This window comes from Trachypithecus francoisi, unplaced genomic scaffold (assembly GCF_009764315.1).
Source record: "Trachypithecus francoisi isolate TF-2019V2 unplaced genomic scaffold, Tfra_2.0 Lachesis_group3, whole genome shotgun sequence".
Taxonomy (NCBI): domain Eukaryota; kingdom Metazoa; phylum Chordata; class Mammalia; order Primates; family Cercopithecidae; genus Trachypithecus; species Trachypithecus francoisi.
Genome location: NW_022681468.1, coordinates 113,949,526 through 113,964,026, shown reverse-complemented (window position 1 = coordinate 113,964,026; position 14,501 = coordinate 113,949,526). Strand labels below are relative to the sequence as shown.

The following is a 14,501-nucleotide window of genomic DNA, read 5'->3' as shown; positions in this document are numbered from 1 at the left end:
GAGGATGCCAAGGTGGAAGAATCGCTTGAGACCTGGAGTTGGAGACCAGCCTGGGCAATATAGGTCGATTCTGTCCACAAAATATTTAAAAATTAGCTGGGTGTGGTGGCACATGCCTGTGGTTCCAGCTACTCAGGAGGCTGAGGTGGGAGGATTGCTTGAGCCCAGGAGGTTGAGGCTGCAGCAAGCCATGATCACGCCACTGCACTCCAGCCTGGGTAACAGAGTGAGACCTCATGTCAAAAAAAAAAAAAAAAAAAAAAGAAAGCGCTGGGCACACTGGCTCACACCTGTAACCAAATACTTTGGGAGGCCGCGGTGGGTGGATCTCTTGAGTTCAGGAGTTTGAGACCAGACTGGGCAACATGACAAGACCCCATCTCTACCAAAAATACAAAAAATTAGCCAGGCATGGTATTGTGTACCTGTGGTCCCAGCTATTCAAGAGGCTGATGTGGGAGGATCACTTGAGCCCGAGAGGTGGAGGTTGCCGTCAGTTGAGAACATGCCACTGCACTCCAGCCTGGGTTGACAGAGTGAGATCCCATCTCAAAAGAAAAAAAGAAAAGAAAAGAAAAGAAAAGAAAAGGGATCCTGATATCTGATATGGAGAAACTTAAGTGGATATATCTGAGAACTTTGAACCTTCAGTTTTCACTGAATGCCCTGGGGTAGAAGAAAGAGGAGAGGAGGCGGGAGGGGAGGGGAAGGGGAAGGGAGGAAGGGTAATGGGTTCCTGATATCTGGTATGGAGAAACTTAAGTGGATACTTCTGAGAACTTTGAACCTCCAGTTTCCACTAAATGCTCTGGGCTAAAAGAAGTAGCCCCATTTCCTTGCTAAGAGAAGGGCAGCTGCCTCTTGCCTGGAGACTAGGCAAAGAGCCTCCAGCAAGGCCTTACAGCAGGATGAGGTATGTCGTCATTGCTGCCCCACATTGACACCAGGCTATGGTCATTCCTCATCATGGCCCAAAGTCACAAGCACAATCTGCTCTGGGAGAATGATTTTTTTTTGGCCAAAAATGTTGCAGGAGCTGCCAAGTACACACTTCTGCCAAGTACTGGCAGAATCTGGGAGAGGAGGTGGAGGAGTGGGCATAAGGGTGTTGAACCAGGGGTAGACTAAAGGCTGTATACATGATAATACACTGACCTGGAGGCACTCTCAGGATTTAATGGCTTGGCAAGGACACCTCGGGCTCCAACACATTGCTGGAGTGGCTCCTTGAAATGTGGATGGAACAGTTGCTGCAGTGAATTAGGTGAAGATTATAGAACTATATTTGCAAAGCATCGGAGAGGCCAGAAAGTACAGGGAGGTAGGAATGTTGGAATGGTTCGTTACATGCCAGCAGATTCAGAATCCAGCACTTGCCTATGTGTCCTTGGAGGCCTCACAGGAACTCCCCTCTCTAGGCTACCAAGGAACTCCCCTCTCTAGGCTACCAAGGAAGGCACTAGTGAGAAGGGCACCTGAATCTTTCCGAGACTCAGGGCACTATCCTTTGTAGTCCAGGATCGACAAGAGGAGGTGCTGCCGTGAGACCAGGCTTCGTGGTGTCAGTGGGAATGGTGGAGGGTGAGGACAGCAGATGCCAGGTGGTGGCAATTCAGCATCATCAACAAGGTGGATGTAATTAACTTAATTGGTAGGAAGGCTAGAGTGATAACCAGGATGCCTTGACCTCCAGGGATCTGTTGTGTTAGCTAAAAACTGATGGCATTCCTGCATACTGCTGCACTCCAGCCTGGGCAACAGAGTGAGACCCTGTCTCAAAAACAAAACAAAACAAAAAATGTGTTGCTATAATGGCACCAATTGTATATGAAGTTCCTGAAATTCTGAGTTCCACTAGTATTATTTGTGTGATTAAAAAAATTCCATACTTAAAAGCAACACACCAGTAGAGGCAAGCAAACCATGTTTTGCACAAAACAGCTGTCAGTGGTGATGGTGTGTGGATCTCCCCTTTCAGAACCCTGAGATTCTCAGTATCCGAAGGGCTTTCTGCAGACAAGGTAACTGTCAGAATCACATGGAGAAGATCAGAGCCTGGAAGGAAACCTGAGAACTTTTTATTTCAACCTTCTTCATTTTATACAGAGACAAAACTGAAATTCAGAGAGTTCTGGTTTCTCAACGCACACCACTAGTCAATAAACACAGAGCCAGAAGCTAGATCTAGCTCAGTGTTCTTTTAAAGCTACTACTTTTACTAGCTTACTCTGCTAGTAAAGCTTACAACCTGACAATAACATAATATATACACACAAATAGAGTTACTTCCAAAATAGATTTCGGGGGATAGGGGGCAGACCCTGCATTTTTACAATTTATAATTTAAGAATTGCAAAATCTGTCTCCAGTATTCATAACAGGATGTCATTAACCAATCCCCATAGTGGGTTGGACGTCTAGGTTGTTTCCAACTGTTTGCTTTTATAATTATCCATTATAATGGTGAAAAATTGGAAACAACCTAAATGTCCAATAATACAGGCATTAATTCTCTAAAAAGTGAGTATCAAATAGCTAAAAAAAAGACATTAAAGATCCAGAAGTGTTGCTAATTGAGCAAAAATACGTTAAGGACCATTTCAGATCAGATGCAGTGGCTCACACCTGTAATCCCAGCACTTTGGGAGGCTGAAGCAGGCAGATCAGTTATGGCCAGGAGTTTGAGACCAGCCTGGCCAACATGGTGAAACCACATTGTAAGTTACATGGATGTGCTTTGGTCAAGGAATAAGCTGAGGCAGATATCCAGGCCTGCATGACTCATGGGTTTGGTGTGCAAACGCACACCTCCACTTGTAATATAACCTGTTTGTGTAAGTTCATACTTGGCTTTATGCCACTATTGTCTGTAAAAGGTATAACTGCCCTGTTGATGTTGTGCATAAGAGACATAGCTCTTGGGGGTTTGGCTGGTCTCGGCTCAACATAGCTTGACATGGCGGGCGCACTGGCGCCCAGAGAAAGAGAGAGCGAACAAAAGCTGTCCATCTTGCAGATGGATGGGAGGGAGCCAGGACACAACTGGGCTTGCTCATGCCGGGAGAAAGAGTTAAGCTGCTAAACCTGAAGGTGAGGGAAAGCCAGCTGCACAGCTGTGAGTGGGGGCAGCTGGCTCAAACCGCCAAGACGGGGTGAACGGTAAGCTACTAATAAGAGGGCTAGTGTAAGGAAGCTGTTAAAGAGAGCTGCTGCTGAATAAAGCTCTTTCACCTGCCTACAGCCCCTTGAGTGTTCTTTCCGCTCACCCACCCACTTTCCTCAGACTTCAGCATGGACTAGACCTGAACCCCGGGATCTGACACACGTATTTACCCAAAATACAAAAATTAGCCAGTGTGGTGGCACATGCCTGTAATTCCAGCTACTAGGGTGGCTGGGGCACGATGATTGCTTGAACTCAGGAGGCAGAGGTTGCAGTGAGTCAAGATCTCACTACTGCACTCCGGCCTGGGCACCAAAGCGTGACCCTGTCTCAAAAAATAAAAAAGTTAAAGACTGTTTGTACAGTATAAACTGTTTGAAAATATTTACTCAAGCATAGAAAAGTCTAGAAATGTCATCAATGGTGATTTCAGGAAAGAATTCTAAGGTGACTTTTTTGGTTATCTGCAATTTTTTTCTTTTCTTTTCTTTTCTTTTTTTTTTTTGACATAGGGTCACCTCTGTCACCCAGGCTGGAGTGCAGTGATGTGATCAGAGCTAATTGCAATGTTGACTTCCAAGGCTTAAGCGATCCTCCCACCTCAGGCTCCTGAGTAGCTGGGACTACAGGTGCACACCACCACACCTGGATAATTTTTGTATTACTGTATTTTTTGCAAAGATGGGGTTTTGCCATGTTGCCTAAGCTGGTCTCATGTGATCCACCCACTTCAGCCTCCCATTGTGCTGGGATTACAAGTGTGAGCCATGTGTGCTGGGCCTGTCTTCTTTTCTATAATGACCATGACCATGGATTTCATGTACCAACATTTTTCTAACAATAATATTTACAAAGCATACTATGAAAAATGTTCAGAGAAAAAGAATACAAAATTGTAAAAATCATATATAACTAGTTTTTTTTTTTGTTGTTGTTAAAGGCAAGAAAGAAAGTAGATTGTCCAGGAAGATAGTTACTCCCACTTTATATTTCTTTGGTGAACTCATCAAAAGGTCCAAGAGTAGAATCACGGGTCAAAGTACCCTGGCTTTAACTTCTGGTTCAGAGAATCCTAACAACTGACATTGTCACCAGCAAGGTTGGTCTTTGATCACAGGATTAACTCTCAAAGCAATTCTCATCTGACATTAGCTGCTTAGCTTTCCACTGATACGTTGACTCCAGGAGGCTCCTTGAGTTCTGCGTGTTCAGCTGGCCTCCGGTGGCCCCATTATTATTTTCTGCCAGGTAAAGGTCAGTCACCTGCACACAGATCTCATCATTCATATGCTGCAGCTAGAATCAAACAAAGGCAAGCTGTTAGTGAACACAGAAAAGATTTCTCCATTATACAGTCAACGTGCCTTTGACTGATCCAGTCACTCAGCTCAAAAGAGGTTTTGGTTTTTTTTGGCCGGCAATTTTGGAAAATTAACCACACAAACCACTATGTCAATTTCTTGGAGAAAAATCAAGCCAAGATTTTCAACCACATCGGTGATCCATTGTAAAACTTTCATACCTATTTAAAATAAAAACCATAGAGAACTCAGGTTAATGTACTGTTTATTTAAAATTCTAAGGATCTTTAAATAATTTTTCCTGGGTCATACTTTTATTGCATTTTAAAATCATTTATAATTTGCTTTCACACATATTCTCCCTCATTTGATCCTCACAACTGCCCTGGGAAGCAGGTTGGAGAGAGAGTTGGGGCCGGTTAGGAGACAGATTTACACAATGCATAAGAAAGCTCACTGTGAGCCGGGTGAGGAAGGGAGCCTTGGAGAATCATGAATGCAGTATCTATGTCTATATTCCCAGCCCAACTACAAAGCCTGAAATTCATTAGGTATTTAAGAAATAGCTGCTGAGTTATTACCTACGGGCGCTCAGCTGAAGAAGCAGGATTGGGACTAACAGTCAAGCTTCCTGACTCCTAGGCCAATACTTTTCCAAACACACCACCTATTTTTCTATATCTGATAGAAAGTAGAGTGCTTAAGATGTACATAATGTGGGCCGGGCGCGGTGGCTCAAGCCTGTAATCCCAGCACTTTGGGAGGCCGAGACGGGCGGATCATGAGGTTAGGAGATCGAGACCATCCTGGTTAACACGGTGAAACCCCGTCTCTACTAAAAAATACAAAAAATTAGCCGAGCGAGGTGGCGGTCGCCTGTAGTCCCAGCTACTCGGGAGGCTGAGGCAGGAGAATGGCGTGAACCCGGGAGGCGGAGCTTGCAGTGAGCTGAGATCCGGCCACAGCACTCCAGCCTGGGCAGCAGAGTGAGACTCTGTCTCAAAAAAAAAAAAAAAAAAGATGTACATAATGTGAACTCACTTTCAATACAGGCCAGTCATGATTGACTATCAGTAGCTTTTGTGACAATCTTAGTAAACTAGAAATAGAAAACTGAACCTTTCAGAGTTCTCATTCTCACGGCATATGCTGTTTCTGTTTTGAAATAAAAATCCTTCCAAATGAAACTGTATCCATCAAAATGACAGAGAAGTGAAAAATAGATATAAAAATAAAACATTAATTTCAATATTGATTTGTCTATTTTGCTTTAAAATTATCATAACCACCAAGCCATTCTGTTTTTAGGAAGATACATTCTTTTTGAAGTGTTAGAAACCATGATAACTATTCTTAACTTTAAGTCCTAAATGACCAGTATGTGTGTTAGTAGATAACTGGACACAGTGCAAGGTCAGAAGGGTGACTGAGTGTGGCAGAAAGGGCAGTATCTCCAGCAACTGCAGATGGATAAATGATAATGAGTCCAGATAATGGATTCTGATACAACCATTCAAATAATGCTTATGAGTACTTGATAACATAGGGAAAAGCTTAAGATACAGTGTTTGAGAGAAAAAAGGAAAGGTGGAAAAAAATAGATGGAAAGCATGACTTCAATCATGCATACAGATGCTTCCACTTTATACTTTTTTTTTCTTTTTTTTGACAGAGTCTCACTCTGTCGCCCAGGCTGGAGTACAGTGGCATCATGATCTCGGCTCACTGCAGCCTCTACTTCCTGGGCTCAAGCAATGCTCCCACCCCGGCCTCCTAAGTACCTGGGACCACAGGCATGTGCCACCATGCCCAGCTAATTTTTTGTATTATTAGTAGAGATGGGGTTTTTCCATGTTGCCCAGTCTGGTCTCAAACTCCTGAGCTCAAGTGATCCACCTGCCTCAGCCTCCTAAAGTGCTGGGATTATAGGTGTGAGCCACCGCCTCTACTTTATACTTTCTTGTTGAAGTAGACTGTATTACTGATGCCCCACCCACACCCTCTTTTTGGATATCTGGCCCCTCCTTGAGTCTCTGGAAAGGGCAGCACTACAAATCCAGGGACAACTAGGGAACTCCCACCCTCACTGCTAGGCAGATCAGATTCTCTCTCCTGCTCATTGGAAATGACACAGAGAGTTTTCAATAGATTTTTTGCAGAGGAGCATCTGTATGGAAAGGTCCAGTAACACTGGGACCAGGGGTACTGGGAGGGCAAACCAAAGCCTCAGAGGCTGGAGGAGCCTGAAGCACGTGCTGAATGTCCATCTGCAGAGCAAAGCACAAGCATGGAGCAGAAGTCCAGAGTGAAGGCATGCAGGAGGAAAAATAACCTCCCAGCCCAATCCTTCCATGGTGTGGTCCTATTTTGAGTTCTGTACTTAGATGTCTGTGAGGTTGCCTGTTGTATTCTTAACACAAATCCCTCTTAAGCCAGCATAGAATAGGTTAAGATAAATGTAATGACTTGACTTGGCTGGAGTGCAGTGGCATGATCATGGCTACTGTAGCCTCAACTTCCTGGGCTCAGGTGATCCTTCCCCTTCAGCCTCCTGAGTAGCTGGGAGGGCCACCACACTGGGAGTACAGGCATGGGCCACAACGCCCAACGAATTTTCTGTATTTTTCTCACAAAAATATTTTTCAGAAGAAATCTTAGGTATAATATATTGAAAATCACTGATTGCTTTTTCTTCATCTTTTTTCCTGTGAATGTGTAGGTGTTTGAGTCTCTTGTATTTCTTCTTTTACACAGGATATGGGCTGTTTGAAAACTATTTCATTATCTTCATCATCATCATTCATTTCAGCCACTTCAGATTTTCGTCTCTCCAGAAATGTTAATGTACAAACCGGTGTGGGGCCCTGGGTATCCACAGTCTTCTCAGGAGTACCTAAAACCTTTTTCTTCTTCTTATGTAAAACATGGCCTTTTTACACCTCTGACAATTTGTTTTTGAAAAACTTTCCATTTTCTATAAAATCAAAGAGGAAAATCATACTCAATTCCTTTTTAAGCTAATTTCTTCCTGAGTAATCCTTGTTTCTTTTTAAATCGCTCCTCCATCCGTTGCTTTTGTGTAAGTGCCGATTCTGATTATACCGTTTCACTGATGGATATGATGGCTGCTTAAATGGAATATTCCAGTCTTGAAAGAGTTCTTTCTGTACTTTTTCAGGTGGCATAAAATGACTCTCCAAGAGTCTTTCACCAAACAGGTAGTTGTTCATTGTTTCAACTTGGCAGCATCCTCAGACTCAAACTCCACAAATGCATAGCCTTTGCTATTTCCAGTCCTTTTCTTTCTGGATAGTCTGAACCTTGTAACAGTGCCACACTGGGAGGACAGGAAAGGATCTGGGTTTTATTCAGTAGGTTAGGTAGGTGGCGCACATAGACTACTCCAGGAGAAAGTTGTTCTTGTTTTTTTTTGTTTTTTTTTTTTTGAGATGGAGTTTCACTCTTGTTGCCCAGGCTGGAGTGCAGTGGCAAGATCTCAACTCACTGCATCCTCTGCCTCCTGGGTTCAAGCGATTCTCCTGCCTCAGCCTCCCGAATAGCTGAGATTACAGGCATGTGCCACCACACCAGGCTAATTTTTGTATTTTTAGTAAAGACGGGTTTCTCCATGTTGGTCAGGCTTGTCTTGAACTCTCAACCTCAGGTGATCTGCCTGCCTCAGCCTCCCAAAGTGCTGGGATTACAGACATGAGCCACCGTGACCGACCAGTTGTTCTTGTTTTTCTTTGTGTGGGTATGCGCTTGCAAACCTGCGTCACCTTCTTCTGAAACTCAGCATCTACCTGCAGGTTCAGTAACAGGATAGGCACAGCCAGGCTGGAAAAGGCTGCCATGCCAAAAGTGGCCAACACCAACACCATAAGGCACTCCCGGAAACACCCAGTTTTTTATATTTCTAATATAAGCAGGGTTTCGCCATGTTGCCCATGCTGGTCTAGAACTCCTGGACTCAAGCGATCTGCCTGCCCTGGTCTCCTAAAGTACTGGGATTATAGGTGTGAGCCACTGCACCCAGGCTTGACTTTGAAATATATGTTGTACATCCAGTCAGCAGTGAAATCTGGGGGAACACCAAAGGTGAGGAGAATGAGAGAAGAGGTACCTCCAATTAAAGGAGTTAAGAAGAGATGCTTGAACTTATGTTCTAAAAAGCCACTGCAGGTTGGGCACAGTGGCTCGTGCCTGTAGTCACAGCACTTTGGGAGGCCGAAGTGGGTGAACTGCTTGAGCCTAGAAGTTTAAGACCACCCTGGACAAGATGGCAAGACTCCATCTGTACAAAAAATACAATACATTAGCCGGTCGCTGTGGTGCCTGTGGTACCAGCTACTCTGGAGGCTGAGGTGGGAGGTTGAGGCTACAGTGAGCTGAGATTCACCACTCCACTGCAGCCTGGGCTGCAGTGGAGTGACACCCTGTCTTAAAAAAAAAAAAAAGTCACTGTTTTGGGGTTTTCTGCATGAAATCTCTGTTGCCATCGGAAAAAAAAGGGTTGAGACAGTATGTATTACTGATTCAAAATCATAATCAGCTGCTTAGAGTAAAAAATTGTATCTATTGTTTCAAAAACCAACCTTAGGTTATTAAAAGTAGTTTTATTGGATTTTTCTTTTTATTTATTTATTTATTTTTTTATTATACTTTAAGTTCTAGGGTACATGTGCATAACGTGCAGGTTTGTTACATATGTATACTTGTGCCATGTTGGTGTGCTGCACCCATCAACTCGTCAGCACCCATCAATTCATCATTTATATCAAGTATAACTCCCCAATGCAATCCCTCCCTCCTCCCCCCTCCCCATGATAGGCCCCAGTGTGTGATGTTCCCCTTTCCGAGTCCAAGTGTTCTCATTGTTCAGTTCCCACCTATGAGTGAGAACATGCGGTGTTTGGTTTTCTGTTCTTGTGATAGTTTGCTAAGAATGATGGTTTCCAGCTGCATCCATGTCCCTACAAAGGATGCAAATTCATCCTTTTTTATGGCTGCATAGTATTCCATGGTGTATATGTGCCACATTTTCTTAATCCAGTCTGTCACAGATGGACATTTGGGTTGATTCCAAGTCTTTGCTATTGTGAATAGTGCCGCAATAAACATACGTGTGCATGTGTCTTTGTAGTAGAATAATTTATAATCCTTTGGGTATATACCCAGTACTGGGATGGCTGGGTCATATGGTACATCTAGTTCTAGATCCTTGAGGAATTGCCATACTGTTTTCCATAATGGTTGAACTAGTTTACAATCCCACCAACAGTGTAAAAGTGTTCCTATTTCTCCACATCCTCTCCAACACCTGTTGTTTCCTGACTTTTTAATGATTGCCATTCTAACTGGTGTGAGATGGTATCTCATTGTGGTTTTGATTTGCATTTCTCTGACGGCGAGTGATGATGAGCATTTTTTCATGTGTCTGTTGGCTGTATGGATGTCTTCTTTTGAGAAATGTCTGTTCATATACTTTGCCCACTTTTTGATGGGGTTGTTTGTTTTTTTCTTGTATATTTGTTTGAGTTCTTTGTAGATTCTGGATATTAGCCCTTTGTCAGATGAGTAGATTGCAAAAATTTTCTCCCATTCTGTAGGTTGCCTGTTCACTCTGATGGTAGTTTCTTTTGCTGTGCAGAAGTTCTTTAGCTTCCCATTTGTCAATTTTGGCTTTTGCTGCTGTTGCTTTTGGTGTTTTAGACATGAAGTCCTTGCCCATACCTATGTCCTGAATGGTACTACCTAGGTTTTCTTCTAGGGTTTTTATGGTATTAGGTCTAACAGTTAAGTCTCTAATCCATCTTGAATTAATCTTTGTATAAGGAGTAAGGAAAGGATCCAGTTTCAGCTTTCTACTTATGGCTAGCCAATTTTCCCAGCACCATTTATTAAATAGGGAATCCTTTCCCCATTTCTTGTTTCTCTCAGGTTTGTCAAAGATCAGATGGCTGTAGATGTGTGGTATTATTTCTGAGGACTCTGTTCTGTTCCATTGGTCTATATTCTGTTTTGGTACCAGTACCATGCTGTTTTGGTTACTGTAGCCTTGTAGTATAGTTTGAAGTCAGGTAGCGTGACGCCTCCAGCTTTGTCCTTTTGACTTAGGATTGTCTTGGCAATGCGGGCTCTTTTTTGGTTCCATATGAACTTTAAAGCAGTTTTTTCCAATTCTGTGAAGAAACTCATTGGTAGCTTGATGGGGATGGCATTGAATCTATAAATAACCTTGGGCAGTATGGCCATTTTCATGATATTGATTCTTCCTATCCATGAGCATGGTATGTTCTTCCATTTGTTTGTGTCCTCTTTGATTTCACTGAGCAGTGGTTTGTAGTTCTCCTTGAAGAGGTCCTTTACATCCCTTGTAAGTTGGATTCCTAGGTATTTTATTCTCTCTGAAGCAATTGTGAATGGAAGTTCATTCATGATTTGGCTCTCTGTCTGTTACTGGTGTATAAGAATGCTTGTGATTTTTGCACATTAATTTTGTATCCTGAGACTTTGCTGAAGTTGCTTATCAGCTTAAGGAGATTTTGGGCTGAGACAATGGGGTTTTCTAAATATACAATCATGTCATCTGCAAACAGGGACAATTTGACTTCTTCTTTTCCTAACTGAATACCCTTTATTTCTTTCTCTTGCCTGATTGCCCTAGCCAGAACTTCCAACACTATGTTGAATAGGAGTGGTGAGAGAGGGCATCCCTGTCTTGTGCCAGTTTTCAAAGGGAATTTTTCCAGTTTTTGCCCATTCAGTATGATATTAGCTGTGGGTTTGTCATAAATAGCTCTTATTATTTTGAGGTACGTTCCATCAATACCGAATTTATTGAGCGTTTTTAGCATGAAGGGCTGTTGAATTTTGTCAAAAGCCTTTTCTGCATCTATTGAGATAATCATGTGGTTCTTGTCTTTGGTTCTGTTTATATGCTGGATTACGTTTATTGATTTGTGAATGTTGAACCAGCCTTGCATCCCAGGGATGAAGCCCACTTGATCATGGTGGATAAGCTTTTTGATGTGCTGCTGAATCCGATTTGCCAGTATTTTATTGAGGATTTTTGCATCGATGTTCATCAGGGATATTGGTCTAAAATTCTCTTTTTTTGTTGTGTCTCTGCCAGGCTTTGGTATCAGGATGATGTTGGCCTCATAAAATGAGTTAGGGAGGATTCCCTCTTTTTCTATTGATTGGAATAGTTTCAGAAGGAATGGTACCAGCTCCTCCTTGTACCTCTGGTAGAATTCAGCTGTGAATCCATCTGGTCCCGGACTTTTTTTGGTGGGTAGGCTATTAATTATTGCCTCAATTTCAGAGCCTGCTATTGGTCTATGCAGGGATCAACTTCTTCCTGGTTTAGTCTTGGAAGAGTGTAAGTGTCCAGGAAATTATCCATTTCTTCTAGATTTTCTAGTTGATTTGCATAGAGGCATTTATAGTATTCTCTGATGGTAGTTTGTATTTCTGTGGGGTCGGTGGTGATATCCCCTTTATCATTTTTTATTGCGTCTATTTGATTCCTCTCTCTTTTCTTCTTTATTAGTCTTGCTAGCGGTCTGTCAATTTTGTTGATCTTTTCAAAAAACCAACTCCTGGATTCATTGATTTTTTGGAGGGTTTTTTGTGTCTCTATCTCCTTCAGTTCTGCTCTGATCTTAGTTATTTCTTGCCTTCTGCTAGCTTTTGAATGTGTTTGCTCTTGCCTCTCTAGTTCTTTTAATTGTGATGTTAGAGTGTCAATTTTAGATCTTTCCTGCTTTCTCTTGTGGGCATTTAGTGCTATAAATTTCCCTCTACACACTGCTTTAAATGTGTCCCAGAGATTCTGGTATGTTGTATCTTTGTTCTCATTGGTTTCAAAGAACATCTTTATTTCTGCTTTCATTTCATTATGTACCCAGTAGTCATTCAGGAGCAGGTTGTTCAGTTTCCATGTAGTTGAGCGGTTTTGATTGAGTTTCTTAGTCCTGAGTTCTAGTTTGATTGCACTGTGGTCTGAGAGACAGTTTGTTATAATTTCTGTTCTTTTACATTTGCTGAGGAGTGCTTTACTTCCAATTATGTGGTCAATTTTGGAATAAGTGCGATGTGGTGCTGAGAAGAATGTATATTCTGTTGATTTGGGGTGGAGAGTTCTATAGATGTCTATTAGGTCCGCTTGGTGCAGAGATGAGTTCAATTCCTGGATATCCTTGTTAACCTTCTGTCTCGTTGATCTGTCTAATGTTGACAGTGGAGTGTTGAAGTCTCCCATTATTATTGTATGGGAGTCTAAGTCTCTTTGTAAGTCTCTAAGGACTTGCTTTATGAATCTGGGTGCTCCTGTATTGGGTGCATATATATTTAGGAGAGTTAGCTCTTCCTGTTGAATTGATCCCTTTACCATTATGTAATGGCCTTCTTTGTCTCTTTTGATCTTTGATGGTTTAAAGTCTGTTTTATCAGAGACTAGGATTGCAACCCCTGCTTTTTTTATTCTCCATTTGCTTGGTAGATCTTCCTCCATCCTTTTATTTTGAGCCTATGTATGTCTCTGCATGTGAGATGGGTCTCCTGAATACAGCAGACTGATGGGTCTTGACTCTTTATCCAGTTTGCCAGTCTGTGTCTTTTAATTGGAGCATTTAGTCCATTTACATTTAAGGTTAATATTGTTATGTGTGAACTTGATCCTGCCATTATGATATTAACTGGTTATTTTGCTCGTTAGTTGATGCAGTTTCTTCCTAGCCTCGATGGTCTTTACATTTTGGCATGTTTTTGCAATGGCTGGTACCAGTTGTTCCTTTCCATGTTTAGGGCTTCCTTCAGGGTCTCTTGTAAGGCAGGCCTGGTGGTGACAAAATCTCTAAGCATTTGCTTATCTGTAAAGGATTTTATTTCTCCTTCACTTATGAAACTTAGTTTGGCTGGATATGAAATTCTGGGTTTAAAATTCTTTTCTTTAAGAACGTTGAATATTGGCCCCCACTCTCTTCTGGCTTGTAGAGTTTCTGCCGAGAGATCTGCTGTTAGTCTGATGGGCTTCCCTTTGTGGGTAACCCGACCTTTCTCTCTGGCTGCCCTTAAGATTTTTTCCTTCATTTCAACTTTGGTGAATCTGGCAATTATGTGTCTTGGAGTTGCTCTTCTGGAGGAGTATCTTTGTGGCATTCTCTGTATTTCCTGAATTTGAATGTTGGCCTGCCCTACTAGGTTGGGGAAGTTCTCCTGGATGATATCCTGAAGAGTGTTTTCCAACTTGGTTCCATTTTCCCCCTCACTTTCAGGCACCCCAATCAGACGTAGATTTGGTCTTTTTACATAATCCCATACTTCTTGCAGGCTTTGTTCATTTCTTTTTCTTCTTTTTTCTTTTGGTTTCTCTTCTCGCTTCATTTCATTCATTTGATCCTCAATCGCTGATACTCTTTCTTCCAGTTGATCGAGTCGGTTACTGAAGCTTGTGCATTTGTCACGTATTTCTCGTGTCATGGTTTTCATCTCTGTTATTTCGTTTATGACCTTCTCTGCATTAATTAGTCTAGCTGTCAATTCTTCCACTCTTTTTTCAAGATTTTTAGTTTCTTTGCGCTGGGTACGTAATCCCTTCTTTAGCTCTGAGAAGTTTGATGGACTGAAGCCTTCTTCTCATCTTGTCAAAGTCGTTCTCTGACCAGCTTTGATCCATTGCTGGCGATGGGCTGCGCTCCTTTGCAGGGGGAGATGCACTCTTATTTTTTGAATTTCCAGCTTTTCTGCCCTGCTTTTTCCCCATCTTTGTGGTTTTATCTGTCTCTGGTCTTTGATGATGGTGACGTACTGATGGGGTTTTGGTATAGGTGTCCTTCCTGTTTGATAGTTTTCCTTCTGACAGTCAGGACCCTCAGCTGTAGGTCTGTTGGAGATTGCTTGAGGTCCACTCCAGACCCTGTTTGCCTGGGTATCAGCAGCAGAGGTTGCAGAAGATAGAATATTGCTGAACAGCGAGTGTACCTGTCTGATTCTTACTTTGGAAGCTTCCTCTCAGGGGTGTACTCCACCCT

General features: G+C 42.4%; 1 long non-coding RNA gene and 1 pseudogene across 1 annotated transcript in view; one reads left to right on the top strand and one right to left on the bottom strand.

The window, feature by feature from the left end:
- Positions 1–14,501, top strand: part of LOC117071244 — a 40,041-nt gene that overhangs the window by 21,347 nt on the left and 4,193 nt on the right. The gene's annotated exons all lie outside the window — the stretch shown is intronic.
- On the bottom strand, positions 7,140–8,318 carry LOC117071233 (annotated as a pseudogene).